General features: G+C 39.1%; 1 protein-coding gene across 2 annotated transcripts in view; it reads left to right on the forward strand.

Annotated features, from left to right (window-relative positions):
- The first annotated feature begins 647 nt into the window (after positions 1 to 647).
- The window catches only part of EYA4 (EYA transcriptional coactivator and phosphatase 4), a 258,455-nt gene continuing 239,284 nt past the window's right edge, over positions 648 to 19,818 (forward strand). The window contains exon 1 of one of the 2 annotated variants that reach the window (XM_029223838.1): positions 648 to 1,038. The gene's annotated coding sequence lies outside the window, so the exon portion shown is untranslated. The remainder of the gene's footprint in view (positions 1,039 to 19,818) is intronic. The other variant, XM_029223836.1, reaches the window with a different exon arrangement.

Consider the following 19,818-nt stretch of genomic DNA (forward strand, 5'->3'; position numbering starts at 1 on the left):
AGCACAACCTATCCCCAGACTGCTTACTCGTGCCTCGCATACATCTTCACCGAAAGGGGTATTTCCTTCCTTCAGAGAAAGCTCCCCAGTCCAACGTGGGGTGGATTTTACTTTACTTGGTTGCAAGTAGGAGAAGTCCCTCCTCTCTCCTCCCTTGGGGTAAGTGGAAAGGAGTCTCGCAGGGAGCCCGCAGTGGCCGACACCCAGGGATCTGGTAGCGACCGAGTTACAGACAGCTCGGGGGCTGCCGGGCCGAAGCAGGTGGGGACTGAGACGTTCCCTGGTCCGGGGAGGGAGTGCGGCCGCGGGTCCCTCCCCTCCGCCGGGAGGTGGCAGCGGCCGGCGCCAGGCCAGTGGGGGCGGGGTGGGGGCGGCGCGGAGGGCGCAGAGATCACCGCGGCGCCACTGGGGACGCCCAGGGCCCCGAGCGGTCCCCACGCGGGACCGCAAACGATGACAACAGGCAATCGCTCCAGGTCGAATAAAAAGGAGTCGCTTCCCCGCGCGCCGCCGCCCCCCGCTGCCTGCCCCGGGGGGGGCCCCCCCCGGCGGCCTCCAGTGGCCGCGGGCGCCGGCGTCCCCCGCCCCCGCCCCGCGCGCAAGTGCGAGGCTGCCCGCGGCGAGGCTCACGCTCTGCCGCTCCCGGCTTCCGCGCAAAACTTCGAGCCGGGCCGCGTGAAGTTGTCGCTCCCCTTTCGGAGCGGGAGAGAGCTTGGGGAAGAGCCGGGCAGTGAGGACCGCGGTGGCTGGGCGCGCGCTTTTTTTTTTCCTCTGTCGTCGATCCGGAGTTTTGGCTCCTCTCCTTTCCTCCTCCCCCTCTTAGCCGGCTTCTCCCCCGCCCCGTCTCTCCCCCACTGGTGTAAGCTGTTTGTTGGGGGGTGGCCGAAGGGGATGTCCTCTTTTCACCAGAGGCACAGCGTTCAGGGGAAACTTCAACACTGGAAGGCACGAGAATAAGTACCTAAGTACGGACGCACGGATCCGCTGCTGGGGGAGACACTTGAATTTGGGATCCCGAGACGGTCCGGGCGGCAGGAGGTGAGTGCCTCTTCTTCCGACGCCCCCTCCCCCCCGCCCCGTTCGGGGGCCCGCGGGCTCCGGGTTTCAGGGATCCTGCAAACTCTCTCCGGAAAGTGCGCGCAGCTCCTCCGGGGGCGCCAAGCGCTGGGAACAGTGGGCGCACTGCGGGGAGGTGTGTGGGAGCCGGGATCTCTGAGGGCGCTTCGTTGCGGAGTGCCCCCTGCCCAAGGGCCCGGGCCGCTCTGAGTGCCGCGATGTGTTCTGCCCTGGAGGACGCCCTGGCGCCCCGAAGGTCCCTGCCGAGCCTTTCTTTCCCCGCGGAGCCCTCGCGGAAGAGGCTGCACCGCTCCATACCTGCACTCCGTCCCCGCCTTGCAGAGGCGCGAGCCCCTGCGTTTCCCCTGCGTCCTTCTTGTGACATTTGTTACTTTGCCTTGACGCCCTAGATAAGTCAGACTCAAGGATGCTGACCCGGGTCCCATGGAGGGCCCCAGGCGCCTGGGGTTTTCACGGTGCTGGGTGCGTGTGTACGTTTAATGCTTTGTGTTCTCATCTCGAGGCACCAACCGGGCTGTTCAGCTGCGGCCGTCCCACTTTAAAAGTTATGTGGCGTGGGCCGAATGTCTCCTGCCTTTTGCCAGGGTCCGTGAAATGAGAGGCGCCTTTTCAGAGGACTCGCGTTCATTGGCCCGGGTGCCGTGGAGGAATGATAACTTCTCCAAACGGAGGGACCTGGCCGGGGCCGTGGGGAGCAGGTTTACTCGTTCCAAAGCCTGCGGTGTCCGGGCGGCTGCGGGACTTGAAACGGCTCGCTGCTTCAGCGTTGTTAAGCGAGATTTGGAAGTAGATCGTGTGTGTGTGTGCTTGTTTTATTTTGCGCCGCACAGCAGCCAGAACTTTCGTTTAGTAGCACTTTCAAGATGTTTCTTTCTTTTGTAAACAGTGTTCGGAACAGCTTGGAGCCATTAGGGAATTTGCCGACCGAGTGCCGCGCCTGAGCGGTGGCGAAACCGGAGAGCGCAGCTTAATTTTTGTCATCCCTTTCCTAGTTGGGGCGGCACCGTCTCCACTCACCACCACCTCTCTTTCCCCTTCCTTTGAAAGCTAATGGGGTTTGTGTTTGAGGTGAGCGCGTGGGTGGGAGGCTGTCGTCTGGAGTCGGTCTCCTCTCCCCTCGCCGCCGGCGTCTGTGCCCTGCACTGCCCAGCGGGCAGAGTCATTCATGAATCCTAATCTGAGGGCAGTGGAGGAAGGTGCAGGTCCCTCAGACCTTTCTGCCAAGGTGCAGAATAGCGACGGGGCGTGTGTTTTGGTTTCAGAGCAGTTCCACGTGGAGCACCTCCGTGTGCGTGTGTGTTGTGTACTTGATCTGTGAGGAGGTAACAGGAGTCTTGTGTTCAAACCCAGTGGGCCGTTGGCCATTAATTTGCTTTCCTGGCTGTCATTACAGACACTTCCAAAATCTGATACCTAAGAGAACCAACAGGTTAGGTTTCACATTAAGAGCTCATACTTAACAGTTTTCTTTCTCCCTTACCGGTTTTGGCTTGGCACCCTGGGATCAACGTAATTGATGGAGCGAAACATATCTTCTCGAATATGGCATTTTGTTCCTCTTCTCCTCTGCGGCCACTTTTTGCACCCTCGGGCGTGTCAGTTTCAGCGGGCGCTCCTTCTTCTGGACTTAGGTGGGAGTCTTAGGAGCATTTAAGCACCGCGGGCTCCCCTTCTACAGCTCCTGAAGTTTGATTTACACGTAGGTGACTGACAGTCTTGAAAGTTGAGGATGGTTTTTTTTTTTTTTGTCTGTTGAGTTGTTTTTGGTTTTATTTTAAAAACCTCCTCAGGACAGGGATGTAACCTTTCACGGGTAAAATTAGGTTTTAAGCAGAAACATTGCCCTCCCCCGCCCCAGCTTTTTTTCTTTTTAAATATTTCTGGCCAGTTTATAGCTGAAGAAGCAAAAGCTAGGAAGGGGGTGGGGCCGGGAGAGAATCCTAAAACAAAATATTTGGTACATAGTAGGGTGTGGTATAACATTATCCCAAGAAATAGATAGCAGTAGTAAGAAGAGGGAAACTATTTTGTGTGAAGCTAGACTGCCAGAATCTGATCTTTATGGCAACAATACCAGATGCAGATACAACTACACTCACTTTTACTGTTATTATAAACCATAAAAATAGTTTGTTCTGCCTCATTAAAAGTTGTAAGCCATTCAGAGTTAAACCATTTTTTTTTGAAATGGCTGTAGAAGACAGTTAAAACCCTTGACAGTTATAGCTTTGAAAGTAACATAATTAGATTGTCTGAAAACTGTTCCTTTTTTTCTGATTATTAAGGATATAGCCTTGCCTTTCATAATAGGTAAAGGTCTAAAATCAATAGGTTTTCAAAAGCCAGTTTTCCTTTGCCAATTATCTGAAAATAGTATGCGTCAACCTAAGGCCACCGTAATTAGAGGTTGTTTCACGATTATAACTGAAATTAAAAGATTTACTTGATTATTCTTTTTTAATGAATAAGTAGTTTACTGATATTAGAGACTTAATTTCTTCTTTACAGAATGAAAAGTTTTTTTATATATTTAGAGAATATTTAAGTTTATGTTCAGGTTTAAAAATTAAAAAAAACCCTAAGATTTGTATAAAAAGAAATTTGTATAAAAATAATCATTACTCTTATTAAGAAGTACAGATGCTGCATTCTAGAGGATTTGTAGAGGCAGTTGAAAAAAATTGTCTCTTCATGAAAGTTTCTTTTTTGAGGGTGGATCAGTAGGTTGCCATTTTGCTGTAATTTATTTTTTTCTTTCAAAAACCTCTTTGAATTAAACAGAAAAGAAAAATAAGACCTCCATTTCTGAGAGTTTTCTTTTTATTTATATTATGATTTGGGGTGTAAATAAATTTTACATAGCCACGGGAAATAAGGTGTCCCATTTCATGTTCTCAATCTCTGTTGCAAGCTCTAAATGACTGATGCCATGTCTAAAAATATATTTATGTGGCTTGGTATTTCATTTTAAAAAATTTTATGCACTAAAATTAAATTATCCTGAAGTTTTAGAAAAGTAGAATGATAGAAAAACCATGACTACTGTTATGAAAAGTTAGGATGTTGGAAAGTTCACATTCTAACTCACAAATAATAAAATTATACTTATTTCACCCAGTGGAAGCTCACACTTTTTATACAGAATTCAAGAAGAGGGGAGATAATCCTTTTCAAGACTTCGTGAAATGTTAAGTAATTTAAGAGTGCAAGTATTTATTATATTTTTCATTATCTTTTTTCCCCTCTGTTAGGTAAATGCAGGAACACTGAACATTCAGTAAAAACAGGCCCCCCTTTGCAAGAAGTTTATTCACCATAGTTCTGTATTGCAGCTGCTGGTCATATTTCATGGAGCTGTTAAAGCACTTAAAACCTAAAATTAGGTACTGTCTCGTTGTAAATATTTCAGATCACTCATCTAAGAAACAAACAGAAGAGTGTGTTATCAAAAGTAGATGTTCTGAATCCCCTCACTGAAGAGCTGAACAAAACATCTATGAAACACCTTGTTATTTTTTCAGTGAGAATAATCATGACAGTTTCTTTTTCAAGTAGATATTATTCTTACATATTCTAAACTCTTATAATGTGTCTCCCTGTAGAGTATCTTAAACTAATTGTATTCAGAAATACCCCTGGAGGATTTTATTACAACAGTTACTGGGTGAATGCAATCCACACCAGGAGGGATAGGATGACTTTCAGTGTACCTGCTCCTCTCATGAATTTTTCCCAGTGAACTAAGAAATGACATGCTCTTTCAGGCACTCGTTCTAGAGATGGGTGAGGTGCAGTGGTGTATTTCATTGCAGTTAGCATGAGACTGCATTTTGCAGTTAGATGAATTTTATCGTGGGAGACACTGAATATTAAGTTGTACCTGGAGTGAACTTGGCTTCACTTAGTTTGAACTTGAGTGGAAGAAATAAACAAGAATCACATATTCTGAAGTAGTATAAGCAACTCTGATTGCTTTTAAGAGGTCCGAAGACTTTGTAAACATTACTGTCACCTAATATTGCTTGTGGCTCTGCACATTAGGATATGCCTTGGTGAAGTTTGTGATTCTTACCATGTCCCATCCAGGTTTCTACTAGGAGAGTGGTACTGAAAATAAATACCACTATCCTTACCCCCCTAGCTCCTTTTCTTTCTTCCAGAAGAAGCGATGAAACAGATGAATTTAAAAATAGAAACCATTTCGAGTTATCAAAACCACATTTACATGGTGGTTTAGAACAGTTGCAGAGTGTGTACCTCTGAGTCTCACTGTAACCTTTTCTGTCATTGAAAGGTGCTAATTGATCTTAGGGCACTGACATAATAGTATAGTTTGATATTTGAAACCTTTCAGCATTGGTCTGGCCCTTTTCTCACCCTGAGATTTCGGTTCATGGCCGATGAAGAGTAATACCATGTTAAAATGTCAGGAATTCTAATTTTTTTCCCCCATGTGAAACATTTTAATAAAACAGCTGATATTGTTAAGCTTTTATGTATGTACAGTAAGTAAATTTATTTTAATGTACTTCTGAGAGAGAAGGACCTATATCATCATGTTAAGCTTTTTTAAGTATTTTTTTCCACAGGTAGATTTTTTTTTTTAATTGAAATTTTGAGGCAAAGTCTGATTACTGTGATCACATCTGAATAGGTTCAAAGTGAACTTGCATTAAAGCAATATAGAATAGCCATCTTGAAATTTCATATCTAAAGTATATGTTCTTAAGTATATGGAGACCTTAAAGTATATTTTAAAATAAAAATTGTCAGTTCAGTTTTTATACAGTTGTAATCTTTCTGTGTAAGTAATCAGTAATTACATCATCAGTCATTATCATCATGCTCACATCACAGCTGACATTTACTGAGGATTTATTTACTTTTTGCAAAACAGTTTAAATTATTTATGTGGATTAGCTAATTTTAATCTTCTCAACTGTGCCTTTTTTATTATTCCCATTTTACAGATGAGAATTATGCAGTAGAGTGGAGCCAGGATTTCAGCTCTGCCCCCCCCCCCCGAACCCAGATCCCCTGTCCTTAAACGTTGCCCTAGGCAGTTGCTGCCACCTGTCACACATGAGTTCATTTTAGGTGTTACCCAAACATTTTATTTTTATATTATTAGTTATATATTTATTTCTAAGGATATTAGGAAAATATGTAAAATTTCACATCAAACCTATAATTTCCTGGATAATGTTGTTTGAGGCAAAACCAAAAAAGGATTGAAGCAGAAGAAAATTTAAAAGCACCTATTTAAAGAAACATATTATGTAACAGTGAACAAGTGCTTGGCTAAAATAGCCAAAATCATGAAGGTTGATGGCAAGTGACTACATTGGGAGAAACTGGTGTTCTAGAATGCTCCCCAAATGTTGAGAACTTCTGTCCAGATCTTTTTAATATTTGACTTACATGTAGACTCTTCCTTTACTTTTCAAGCCTCATCCTTTAGTTAGATGTTATCCATTTTACAGTTTTTCTCTTGTTGCTTTAAGCCTGAATGCTGGTTATGAATCTCAGATCTACACGTTTCTATTGAACCAACGGATGAGGACTGTGTAATGAATTTCTAGAGGCAAGTTTAAATGATAACGGGCTCACTTATATTTCGGAGACACTTTCAATTTACACGGGTATCAGACTTTGCGTTTTTAAGGTTTTTCTCTAGGTGAACGTGCTTGTTCTGCTGTTAATAATCTGTTTTATAACTTGAATGTGTTTTCCAATGAAGCAGTGGTTTTCATTTTGATTTACATGTTCAGCCACAGAACGCTTTGTTCAAGTGAAAGCTGACACTATGCCCACTAGAGAAATGTCCACTGCCTTGGTGAAGCAGGATGTGGGTGGCCTGTGAATCACTCATCAGCCCTGCCTCTGACCATTGGCCTCCCAACGTCTCTGTAAGGGTCATCCAGGCTGCAAAAAAATGAGTCTTCTGACGGAAGGGGTCAATTCAGAATACCTGCTGCTGTCTGTGAGTGTGTCATCCACCAAAAACCAAAACACAGTGTAACACATCGGCAAAAGTTGCGTCGGTTTACCCTAGTGTAACATGAATATTCTTATCAACCGATCTGCAACTTTCTTTCAGTTTAGTACTGAGAAAATAAAAAGTAGTCAAAATGTTTCCCACATAGAATTACAGGTCTGAATGAGGCACACAGAATTTGTTTCTACAAAGGTTTGTTTGACTAGAGCATCTTTTTTTCCTTTAAAGACTTTATGAAGACACATCAGCAGTGGCATAAATTGACTTGACCTTAGATTTTCACATAAATTATTGCTACTGTTTCTGTTATTCTTTCCTCCTTCCTTTTAAAATGAAAGGGACATTTCTTGTGAAATGCTATAGTTAAATCATAAAAATTTATGCTCATATACCATTAAGTTTAATTCTGCTCACAAAAGCAATAGCATTAAATTTGAAACTCTATCCTTAGTCAAGTAGGTCTACCACATACCAGGAGGGCTTATTCTCTGCAAGGTCATATACACAATTCACAGGCCTTTGCATATACCCAGTGGAGGGATCTATTCATTACGTTTCACCTCTGACTCTGAACTCCCTCATGTTAGAGGATTTGAAAAGACCTGAATGTTCCGACTAAGAGATTGAATATTTCTAACTTAATGTGTCCAGTATGTTGAAAGTGATGATGACTTGCAGAGTCCAGAGGTCTCTGAATTAGCTAATTCTTTTCACTTCAAATTTTATATGTTAATGCAAATGTGTATTCACATATGATTTTGACTCAAGTAATTCTAGCCAAATTTAATCACAAAGTGGGCAAGTCACGTTCGAATTTTCCTTTTGCAGGTTTTCAGTAATCTCAAATTGTGCTTCTAGTAGGTAACTTTGGAATGCAAACCTCAGTGAGTCGGTCAAGAACATCAATACTACTGAAATTTTGTACGTGAACTTTAGGTATAAAGATGATGCTACTGTTTTGTTTTTCTTAGTCAACCCAAGAAGACTTCATTAAGGTCTGTTTTGTCTTCTCAGTTGTTGACTTTAGTTTTTAAAGGCTTCATTCATGAAAATACTAGCAAAGTTCTGGGCATATGATAAATGCTCATTAAATGCTTTTTACATTGTCTGTGTTGCTGAAGAGATGCCAAAATTATAGTGAGATGAATAGATTTATTTTTTCTACTCTGGATAATTTTGAAGACTTTGGGACTTTTAGTCTATGATTATAATAAGTTCTACTTTTTCCTGGCATATACCATTCATAGGAATGGTTAGCCTGGTAAGCAACTATGGTACCCAAGGTCACAGGTTTAATCCTCAGATTACCACGTTAGCTGTAGGGGGACACTTGTCCTACACATGCTTGGTCATATTGTGTTTGTCATTAAAAGTATAGTTATGGTATCTTGGCTGTCTCTCTTTGGGGACCACTCTGGTCTATGCTGGATCTGTCTCCAAGAATCTCCTCCCGTCCCGAGGCTGTTCAACCACATCTGTTCGCAATTTTTATCAGGTCCCTTCTTGACTTAAAATTCTATAAAAAAACTCCCTGTTGCCTATAGGACAGATTCTAAAATTCTTAGCAGGATCTACAAGGCCCTTGAAGCTGAGAACTTTGCTCAAGTTTCCCTTCTCACCTCTCACCAGCCACTCATAAGAAATCTCTTCTCCAGCTGTATGGAAAAGTGCAGCCCTCAAATACACCCTGGTCATTTCCACTTCATGGCTTTGTGCATGTGGTTCTTTCTATCTGGAAGACATCTTGCGCCTCCCCCTGAAACTTCCTTTCCTGCTGCTTTTGTAAGACTCAGGATGTTACCTCCTCTGACCACCGGCAGAGGCTGAGTTGGATGTTTCTTTTCTCTTTGTTCCCAAAGCACCCAGTTTCCACCTTTGGTATAACAGTTGCCACATTGAAATGTAATAGGTAACATGAGTTTAAATTCTGCGCTAGACTGAGAATTTACTGAAGCTATTACCAGTATTTGCTATTCTGTAAATTGCTATTTTCAGTAGGTAGGGGACAGTAAGTTCCTTTTGAGTGAGTGAGTGAAGGAAATGGGAATGAAGGCAGTGGTGGTGGCACTGGACACCCTCTGCCATAAGATTGGGAACAGTGGGAATAGCTGTGATCATTACAAGGCAGGATAGCCTTAAGAATGACCTCAGGGATTTTTGGTATTAATCCAGTAGAATTGCATCTCTGAATTCAGGCCCAACTTGTTTGTATGGGTGTAATGATGCAGAGATGTATTTATGAATATTGGGAAGTCAGTGATCTAGTGGATAAGCTGAAGATCCCAAAAATCTTTGGAGAAATGGGTATTTCTTAGCACTTGAAATCTGAGGGACCCACTTCTTTTTATGGCATAGTGATTAAGTACAAAGAATATGGAGCTGGGCTCCTTGAGTTTGAAGCACAGCTCTGACACTAATGGTCTGTAATGATGAGCGTGTTAATTAAATTGGTTTTGCTTTGGTTTTCTCATGTGTAGTAGAACATACTTGGAGTTCATATGCAAATTCAACAAGTAAATATATGTAAAGCATTTAGAATAGTGTCTGATATGAGTACTAGCTATTATGAATTTGATTGTGCTTCCTCCATTGGAGTATGCCAACTATTCCAGAGATATTTAGAGCTGAAAGTCCTTTTTGGGGTCATAGACTGGGGATCATACGTTGAGTCCCCAATGGTCCAAGTACAAATTTAATACCCAGGGGTGATCTTGGCAAATCTGAGACTCTATTTGGAGCCATAAGAAAAGACATTAGAAAACTTAGTTTTGGCCATTTACATTGCATGGCATTTCTTTTAACAAATACTTCCACATACAGTTATCTAGATTTTTAAAGGCTTTCATCTGTGTGGTTCCTCAACCACTCCAAGCCACCGTAAGAACATTCTGTAATGGTACTTTTGTTTTATAGCCAATATTTGTTTCCCCAGTTGCTTTTTTCTTCAGCCTGAAGGCACCAATAATAAGAATTTGTATAATTTTCAACTGAGTGAGCTTGATGAGCTCAGTGTAAACTTTTAAAAAGATAACATTAAAGATTACTATGACTCTTACCTTTGCAGAGACAGTAGGAGGTCATTAGCATCTCCGTTTCTAGACTTGATCGTTTGGTCCTTGGATTCAGATGTAATGACTGTATGGCAAAGTGGGGCCGAGGGAGAAGGGGAGGTTAAAATATTAATTTTCAAGGTTCTGTTTTTTTAACTGCTTACTTTGAATTGCTGCCAGGTGCATCTGTAAAAAAAATATGATGCTGCTACTGATGTTGTGCCTGAAGCGCTCAGTTTATTTATTTATAAAACTTATTTATTTATTTAGTTTTTTACTTTTTATTTTATACTGGAGTATAGCTGATTAACAATGCTGTGATAGTTTCAGGTGCACAGCAAAGCGACTCAGCCATACATATACATGTATCCATTCTCCCCCAAACTCCCCTCCCATCCAGGCTGCCACATAACATTCGCTCAGTATATTTAGACCAGTGTTTTTCAGAGACTGATTGTTGACATTTTGAGCTGGACAATTCCTTGTTGGAGGTGTGTGTGTGGCTGTCCTGTGCATTGTAGGGTGCTGTGTGGCATCCCTAGTCTCTACCCACTAGATCCCAGTAGCACCCTCCCCCGAGTATTAACAGTGTCTCCGGACATTGCCAGATGTCCTCTGGAAACAAAATTGCCCTCAGTTGAGGGCCCATAGTCAAAGTAGATCTTAAGATCACTTGATAAAATCAAAAGATTCCCAGGCATCTGCATGAGAGGACTGTTCTATTTTCAGTCAAGTGTGGAGAATCTTCATACCTTCTTCCTAAGTTTAAACACAAAATCAAACAACTCTTATTAGTCTGTGTTCATAGATAAACTTTACATAGACTGACTATGGTCAGCATATGACTTTACACAGATTGAATATTGTCAGCATATTTTCCTTTTTGGGAAACAGTATATGAGTGGGGGGAGCAGAATACTTAGGAAAGTATGTAGGAAGTAGATATTTATTTGAATCACCTATATGTCTATTTTAGAAAAATTACCTTTACTGTTACTTGTTAGCAGATACTTCTGATTCATTTTTGATAATGACAATTACTCATCTTTTCCCATAGATAAATATTCAGCAGTAAGGAACTTTTACTTGTTTTAGTCTGTAGTGTCAGAAAAAGTAAAGTATTATCTATAATCATAACTGCCTACAATGAAAAAACTTTATCAGTTAAATCATTTGTTTGTTTGTAACAAGAAAGTTTCAAACGAAGTAAGTCTTAGCTTTCAGTTTGTACCACAGTTTCAGGATCTTGAGTTTAATAATATTGGTACAGTCTGAAGAAAGTAAAAATGAACATAAAAACTCCTTTGTTGATTTACCAAATCCAGACCTTATGTTCTAATTCTATAGGACATACACATTTTGTCTCTGAATTGATCTGCAGTTGACTGTAAGTAAATGTGATGTAGTCTGAGTACTACATCTGACATTTGCCTAGTTTAGATATATATGAAAGATGCTTCAAAATTTACTGAGCAGAAAAAAATGGGAACATATAATGTTAAAGTGAGAGGGGTTAACTTTGCCTACATGAGTCTTGGGTTGGATGTGAAAATTATTTTGGAGTATGAAACAATATTATAAATATATGATTAGACTAATGTTCATATGAGGTCTAAACAGTAGAGAAATTTTAAATCTCACTAGTAATTGTAAGGATACTTGAAATTCCACATATATGTATTGTCTAGTGGTTTTACTTTAATTGTATTAGGCAGGTAATCACGTTAGGTGGAAGCAGTCAGACAGACCTAGGGATTTCACATCATTTACTAATTGATGCTCAAGCAAGCAGGGCAGAGGTACTTGAAAACAAACTCACTGTCTTTCTTTCTCTATTACCTCTCCTTTGATTTATGCTTTAATTTTTGAAATGTATTCTTAAGAAGAATAAGTGGCTGCAAATATAGCATACTGTATGTGATCAAATGTATCAGTACTTCTGTTTTCTAAGAAGAGAAGGACTCCTCACAGCTACTTGTTAGCAGAGAGATAAAGTGGGTGCTGGGCAACCCAATGACAGATGGGGGCCTTTCCAGGGGAGTTGGGTGGGGGTTACAGGCCAAGGGCTTAAATCATGAATTTTCAGACAGTGAAGGCGGGTTCTGCTCCACGCATTGACAGCAAGTCTGAAGAAGGCGTAGCAAACCTCAAGTCCATCCAGGCAAAGTGCCTGACATTGAACAGGAAGCCTGGTAGCCCTTTAGTCATTAGAGAATAGCCAGTAAACCAGAAGTTCTGTTTTTCCAAATGAACACTTCTTGGGTTCATAAATCAGGGAACCCCCCCAGAGAATTCAACTCACATACCTACTTTCTCAGGTTTATTTCTTTGTACCGTGGATATGAATGTAAGACTTACCTATTTTTATGAACGTTCCATGGCATAAAATACAATTAGGCATTTCCTTTTTTCTCCCTGGGATATTCTCACCACCCTTGTCCTCCACTGCCCCAACTCCCTTAACCTCCTTGCCTCTTACTTTTTGCTGCCTACCTGGACAAAAAAAATCTACTCGTCTTTCAAGGCTTAGCTCAAATGTCACCTCCTCTGGGAAGCCTTCCCGAGGCTCAGGCAGAATTAATTCTTTTCTCTCTGTAATACCATAGCGCCTTATGTGGGCTATTGGTATAAGAGCACATTGTGCTGGGGCTAATTTTATGTGAATCTGTCTTCTAGAGAGATTCTGAACTCACTGAGGGGCGAGACCATATCTTTCCTCCCCTGTAGCCCCAGTGCCTGGGGTAGTAGTGGAAATTCACTAGCTACCCTATTCCCTGCACATCTTCAAAGGACATACATCCAGAGCCAGACAACTACAAAGAATGGATCCTGTTTACATTTTGGAAACTGATTTCTTTTTTGCATATGGTCACTGAAGCTAGTTTATTGGTTCTCTTCTATTCTAAATTATTTAAAGCTTTATTTGTACCAAAGTATTACTGATATTCTAGCAGAAGAAAAGATATGGTCAGCATGAACTGGTATTTTGAATAAACTGAAATTAAAAAGGCAGATTCTAGTGGAGACTTATAGTTTTCCTACTTCCAGTCTTCTCTAGAAACAAACTTCAGCCTCTTTGGTTGATTTCTGTGGAGATACATTTCATGTTAGTTTGAAGAATTTTTAACCCTCAGAATTATGGATTTCATCTGAGAGGAAGTATGTTCTGTATTTGTTTATGTCAGTGTTTCAAAATATGGGGACCAAAATTCCTAGAGGTATCCGTTAGAAGTATATGTGGTCATTTGGTGAGAGAAATTTGGTTGTTTTTTTCAGGCATAATTTAGGAAGAAAAATTTCTGTTTAGTTTCTAGTGGTTTGTTTTCAGGCATTTTTCCACAAAAAGATGAGCAAGACCCTTCAAAACCACCAACTTGCTATTTAGAGGGAGAAAAAAGCCTTCTGTGTCCAAAAATAACATTAAATTAAAATGATTGTTTCCAATAGTTTCAAAAATTGTGGTTTTATTTCCTCGTATGAGTCATTTCTGAATGCAGTATGTGATTGTACTAAATCGTGATGAAGCCTATTTGCTCTATGTTTTCGTAGGTCACGTTATTTATCAGAGAATCAGATCAGGAGAGGAATTTAGCCTAACTCTCCATTTCGCAGATGAATACTGGATTAGAGACGTTAAGTGATTTAGTCAAAAGGAAGCTAAAAAGAGAACCTTGTGCTGTAAGACACCCTAGTGCTGCCACCTCTACAACTTGCTGCCTTTATTTTTCTTTGTTTGAATTCCACAAGCAGTTGCAAATACTGGAATCAGACTGCCTTTGTATGTATCCTTCCGGGCTGCCACTCATCAGCAGTGTAACCTTGGAGAAGTTATTTACTGACCTGCTTTAGCCATAGTTGCAGCATGTGTCAACAGGGAATAATAATAGTACTTGCCTCGTGGAATTGTTGTAAGGAATAATTGAGTTTATACCAGAAAGACACTGAAAATGCTCAATGTTTATGTCTATTGAATTGATTTCTTTGAATAAATTGTTGAGCATATTTAATATTCAAAAAAGGGCTCTTCAAAAAAATGCTGAAGCAAGATTTTTTTTAATCCATCTTTTTTAAAACAAAAGTCATCTATATCTTGTGTAACATATTGAAACAGATATTATAGGAGGTGCCTTTGAGGGGCTTGACTAGAAGAGGTAAGGAGAGAGGCTTCTGGAATGCTGATATAGCCCTTTATCTGGATCTGATTGATGGTGAGATGGGGGTGTAGATGTAATAAAAATTTATCGGCTGTCAGCTTTTGATTTGCATATTTTACTGTGTGTATATTACACTTTCCTAAAAAATTTAAAATACAGATATAGTTATATAAAAGATGAACAAAAAGGATTTACTGTATGGCACAGGGAACTATATTCAATATCTTATGATAGACTATAGTGGGAAAGCATCTGAAAAATGCTATATATATATATATATATATATATATCTCCAAATCACTTTGCTGTGCACCCGAAACTAATACAATATTGTAAATCAGCTATACTTCAATAAAATTTTAAAAAATGACAGATATATTTAAAATAAGTTGATATCCCTCACTTCATCCATCTCTTCCACATCCCACAAATCAGGGCAAATTGTTGTACTTCAGCGTGCTTCCTTTCAGACATTTTTTCCTATACATGCGTAAATGTAAGAATTTTCTGGGGATGTAATTTATTTTTATTTTACATTTTAGGCCAAAATGGATCATCAGTTGTCTTAAAGCTTGCTTTTGATTCGCTGTATTTTGGGTATTTTTTCATATCATTACATATAGTTTGGGGTATTTCTGTTTAATGTATGGATATGTTTTATACTTTAACTGTTCCCTTCCTGGTATATATTTAGGTTGCTTGCGGGTGTTTACTATTACAAAGACTGCTGCAATCATGATTTTTATGTATCTTTTTATATATCTGACCCAAATTCCTGTCAGAAATTTGACCCAAAATTCCTGTCTAGGTAAAACTCTAGATGTAGGAATAATAGACGAAAGAGTGTGTGCAGCTTGCATAAATGGTGCCAAAATACTTTTCAAAGAGCTTGTAACACCTTGTGTCCCTGTGATGATGCTTGCATTTTTCTCATAAAAGCCAAGGGCAAAATTTTATGCTAAGTTGACACTGTAATTATTTGTGCTCTGGTTGATAATGAGACTCACACACTAATTGGAAGAGTTCACTGATAAGAGCAAATAATTCTGTTAACCACATATATAACAAATCTATGTTATATGTAGTTAATATCTCATTTAAGAATGGTTACTACTCCGTTACATGAATGATTATTATATATATTCATAGTTCTTAAACCACTTGGTAGGAAGAAAAAAACTCAGTGTATATAATATTCATGACATGTTTTTACTTAGCACCATAAAATATTTATAAGAATTGTTAAGAGAAACACTGATATTGTTGAGAATTTGTGAGGAATTGTATGTTATTATTCTGTTAAGAGCCAACTATGTGCCAGGTACAGTTCTAAGCACCTTACATATATTACTATAGCTTTTAAACATGTAGATGAAAGGCATAGACATTGTATTACTATAAATGAGATCACTCCATTTTGAATGTTATTAAATATTACCAAAATACCAACTGTATCTTATCAGTGTTCTGATTTGTAAATTTGGGAAATGTCATAATCTGTTTAATGTGAACATTAAAGTGAAAGCATCAAAATCCAGAGAATTGCTACTCAAGTCCTGGCTAAAGTATCATGACACATAAAGTTTAAAATGAAGTATGTTAATCAGTTGGCTTTACTGTTAGTTAGAGTCTTATATGTAGAAAAGTCTGTCTCCAGAATATTCAATTCTTATAGTTTCTGGTTAATTAAGATTCTGGCTAACCTTTAATGGTCATCTAGTGCCTTAAAAGAGTAATCCAACTCAAAATAGCTAACTTATTCCTCCAGCATTGGGTAAATATAGCTATCAATTTTTGTGAGTTTTTTCTTCCTGCAGAATTTCCTGTTATTCTAAGGGATTCAATAGGACTTAGGCACATAAAACTGAAAATTATATTACTATGGGGAAACTGCTCTGTGCCTTTGAGAAGGAACTCTCTTGCTAACTTAAGTACTATATGTGTGTAGAATAGCTAACATTTTCCTCCCAAGAAATTTCATGTATGCAGTTAAAACACTCTTAAATTGATTAAGCATTTGTTACATATTTCCAGAAGCACTCAAGAGTACTTTTATGGTTATAAGAGTAGAGTGCATTAGAATGCCAGAAACCAACGAATACGCTAGAGGCCTTCAAAACCATACCCAGCATTCCTGACTTTACCATATAAACACGCGGGACAGTCTGGAAAAATAAAACAACTCCCCTTCTCCCAAACGTAGGTAAGCTTGCGATGATAACACTTCAACTGGCTTCAATATTAATTTGATACTTTTTCTGTTAGAAATCATTTTTATTACTTAGAAAACAGAATGGAGGAGTAATAAATATGACTGGTATTTATTTCTCAAGTCAAGTATTATTTTACATCACATTTGACCAGTTACCTTTATACTTTTTGGAAAGTGGATTATACAGCTACCACAGTATTTTGTCTATTAATCTGGGAAGCTAAAAAGCCTTTTATAAATGTTGAATCAAAACTCTCACTGCTGTGAGGGAATTAAATTTCAAGCCACATACTCCTTTTATAGGGTGAGAAGCTGAAATATGGAGAAATGACAAGGTTTTCCCAAAGCCGTACACTGAATCATGGCAGACGCGGAAATCTATGATCCTGTTTGCCTGATTCAGTCTGAAACTTCATGAAATTCAAGTTTTCTATTTCCTGACATGTGCCTTAGGAGTGTTTCCTTATTTACTTATTTGTTCATTCATTCATACGTTATACAGGAAACCATGTTTTCGCAAGATACAGTCTTAATGTAGGGACTATAAATAATATTGTGCATTTATATATCTTGGATATTTTATTTAAAGAAACTCACTGTATTTTTCTTTTTCATGACTATGAAAAAAAAAATTAAGGCATTAAAACCTAAGTTGGATCGTCTGTATTCAGGCCACAGCAGTGTCTGTGAGAAGCATCTGATGCTTCTTCAGGGCTAATATAGTTTGTTCAAGCGTTCGAACAAGAGCTTGGTGGAAGCTCCAGGTAGCTCTGGAGCAGGGTAATGACCAGGAGAAACCACAACAGCCATCAAAAGTACAGAAAGACCAGCGTCCGCATCTTTATAACCGGTGTCTTTATATTTGGTTTAATCAGGAGGGGGCCGATTATTCTGCTCCTCTCTCATCTTCCTGAGTTTCAAGTCTCATATTTTAAATTCCTATTCATTGTGATCTTTTTCATACTCATTTAACCAGTATTTTCCCCAGCTTTCTTCACCCGCTTCATTTTTTTTTTTCTTCTCCACCCTTTGTCATATTAAAAAAGCAAATAGTATTTCTCTGGGTCAGACCTCACTTCTCCTTGATGGAACAGCTGGTGCCACAGGTAGCTTCAAATCAGCAAAACATTGCATCTTCCCCCTGCACAGCACCCTATAACAGAGAATCCAAAGGACAGAGGGATGCCATCTGTCCTTCATCTTTTCTCCAGAGAGTTCACTTAACACATTTTTGGTTGGTTTGTTTTCTTGTCCTGTCCTTGCAGCCCTGAGACTTAGGACTCAGACTTCGCTCTGGCTTTATGGCTCACCAGCTCTTCCCGTGGAAGAGTTCTTTCCCAAGGCAGTCCTGAGGCCCAAGGGCACTTGGAGCTATGGGAACCAAACCCGTAGATTCTACAAACAGGCTCAGGTATGGCCAAGTCCTAGGCAAACCAACCTTCCTGCAGTTTAAACATTAGTCTTTTTTTTTCTTAATTTTTCCAGAGAATAATTCAGTCTTGAACAAACCAGCAAACAAACAAAACCCCTAGGGCCTTTCTCAAAGGAGCATTCTTACAGCTCTGAAAATTTATTGTTACTAATTTCCATTTCAGCTAGTTTGATTTCCTTTCCATTTTTTGTCTGGGTATGAATGTAATATTTGTTATACATTAATGCTGATCTGTATTGATTTATGTCAATTTATAATTTAAAATAATGATGTACTATGACCTACTTCATATCTACCTTCTGTTTAATGCATTTCCTATGCAGTTATGCTTTTGTGGCTGACTGAATTGCTCCCTAATTCCCGTTGGGAAACAAAGAGTTTTTTAATTAAAGATACAGTCTTATTAACTAGGGGTACTTAACTTGAGGAAAGAAAGATTTAGGGGTGACATGAATGATAGCACTCTCTTAATAGCTAATAGCCTGCTATACATATGAAAGCGGGATTCAGTTTCTGCTTTGTGGTTCTGGTGGGCAGACCAGAGTAGAAGTTCTGAAAGGTAGATTCTTTTAAACAAATATATAAGGAAGAATTGACAGAAGGAAAGAGAATTAGATGGTTCTATTCAGTGGAGCTAAGAAGCTTTAAGTATTGTACCTAAAAACTCATATGATCAGTCTAGTACTTTCTTCTATACTCCTCATATCCCAAGACAAAGAAATAAGGTGCTATGGATTTCATTCATATTCTCTCTTTCTTTCTTTCTAAGTTTGCCCTTAAAGTCAAAACATATTTCAGGGAAGCAAAACATGGAATTGAAGAGCAACACCAAATATATTTGAGATATTATTTTATGAATTCTTTCAGCTTTAGCCTTTAGGAAATTCTTTGGATTTCTAGAAGCTATAATGGCAGATTTTGTAAATGTGATCCTACTCTTAATGCAGTTACAAAGTCAGTGGATGCTTTTATACTCCAATGCTATAGGGAAATTTGTTGAGAGAAAAGAAGGTATTCAAACTTTCTTGGATGCCTCAATTAAAAAATCTAGATGAATAAAATTCTCCTTAGGTGTCCCAAATTTTAGGAAGGCAAATAGCATTATATTTAATTAAATTCTTAACTATTATTCACTATAGACACAATTCAAGCATGTAACTTGTCTTTCAGTAAGTCAAAGTTACTGCTATATTTTATATCTCTCATGTTTACTTTGTTATACATTGGATAGTCTACCCTTAAAATAAAAAAAATAGGACTTTCAGGTGTCACACCTTCATTCCTGAGAAATTGGTGATATATAAGATTTGAGAGGAAAAGATATGTTTGTGTTGTTGCTGCTGTTTTTGTTTTCATTAATTTCCTCTGTGGGGATGGATACTTCCTGAGTTTTTTCTTCTACTTCACAAATTGTTTCCTTAGCTGAATCTAATCTGCTGTTTAATTCATTCATTTCTGTTTTGAAATTTCAATGGATATATTTTTAAAAACACTTTTATGGTTCTTTTCCAAATTTGTGTATTTACTTTTTGTAATTTGTGGTTCTTACTATTTTGTTTCTATTTCTTCTGTCTCTTTAATTGTTTTAAGCATACTTATTATGTGATACTGTTCAGACTGTCATTAATCTCAAATTTTTGGATTCCAGTCCCCCTGTTGTTGCATCTGTTGTCTCTGTGGTGTTTGTTTCCTGATGTAGCTTATCACTTTTGATGAATTTTTCTCTCAGAATCCTTTGTGGCCTATGGACCAATTTTTCATTTGCTCCCCTGCAGTCTAGGGATTTCAAACCTTTGGATCAGTCTTGATTTTAATATTTTGGCTTGAGGTTTCCATGGTAGCAACGTAGTAACTATTTAGAATTTACATTTGTGCAAGGCTGAGGTATTGATTTG

Source organism: Monodon monoceros, unplaced genomic scaffold (assembly GCF_005190385.1).
Source record: "Monodon monoceros isolate NGI ecotype Baffin Bay Population unplaced genomic scaffold, NGI_Narwhal_1 Super_Scaffold_15, whole genome shotgun sequence".
NCBI lineage: Eukaryota > Metazoa > Chordata > Mammalia > Artiodactyla > Monodontidae > Monodon > Monodon monoceros.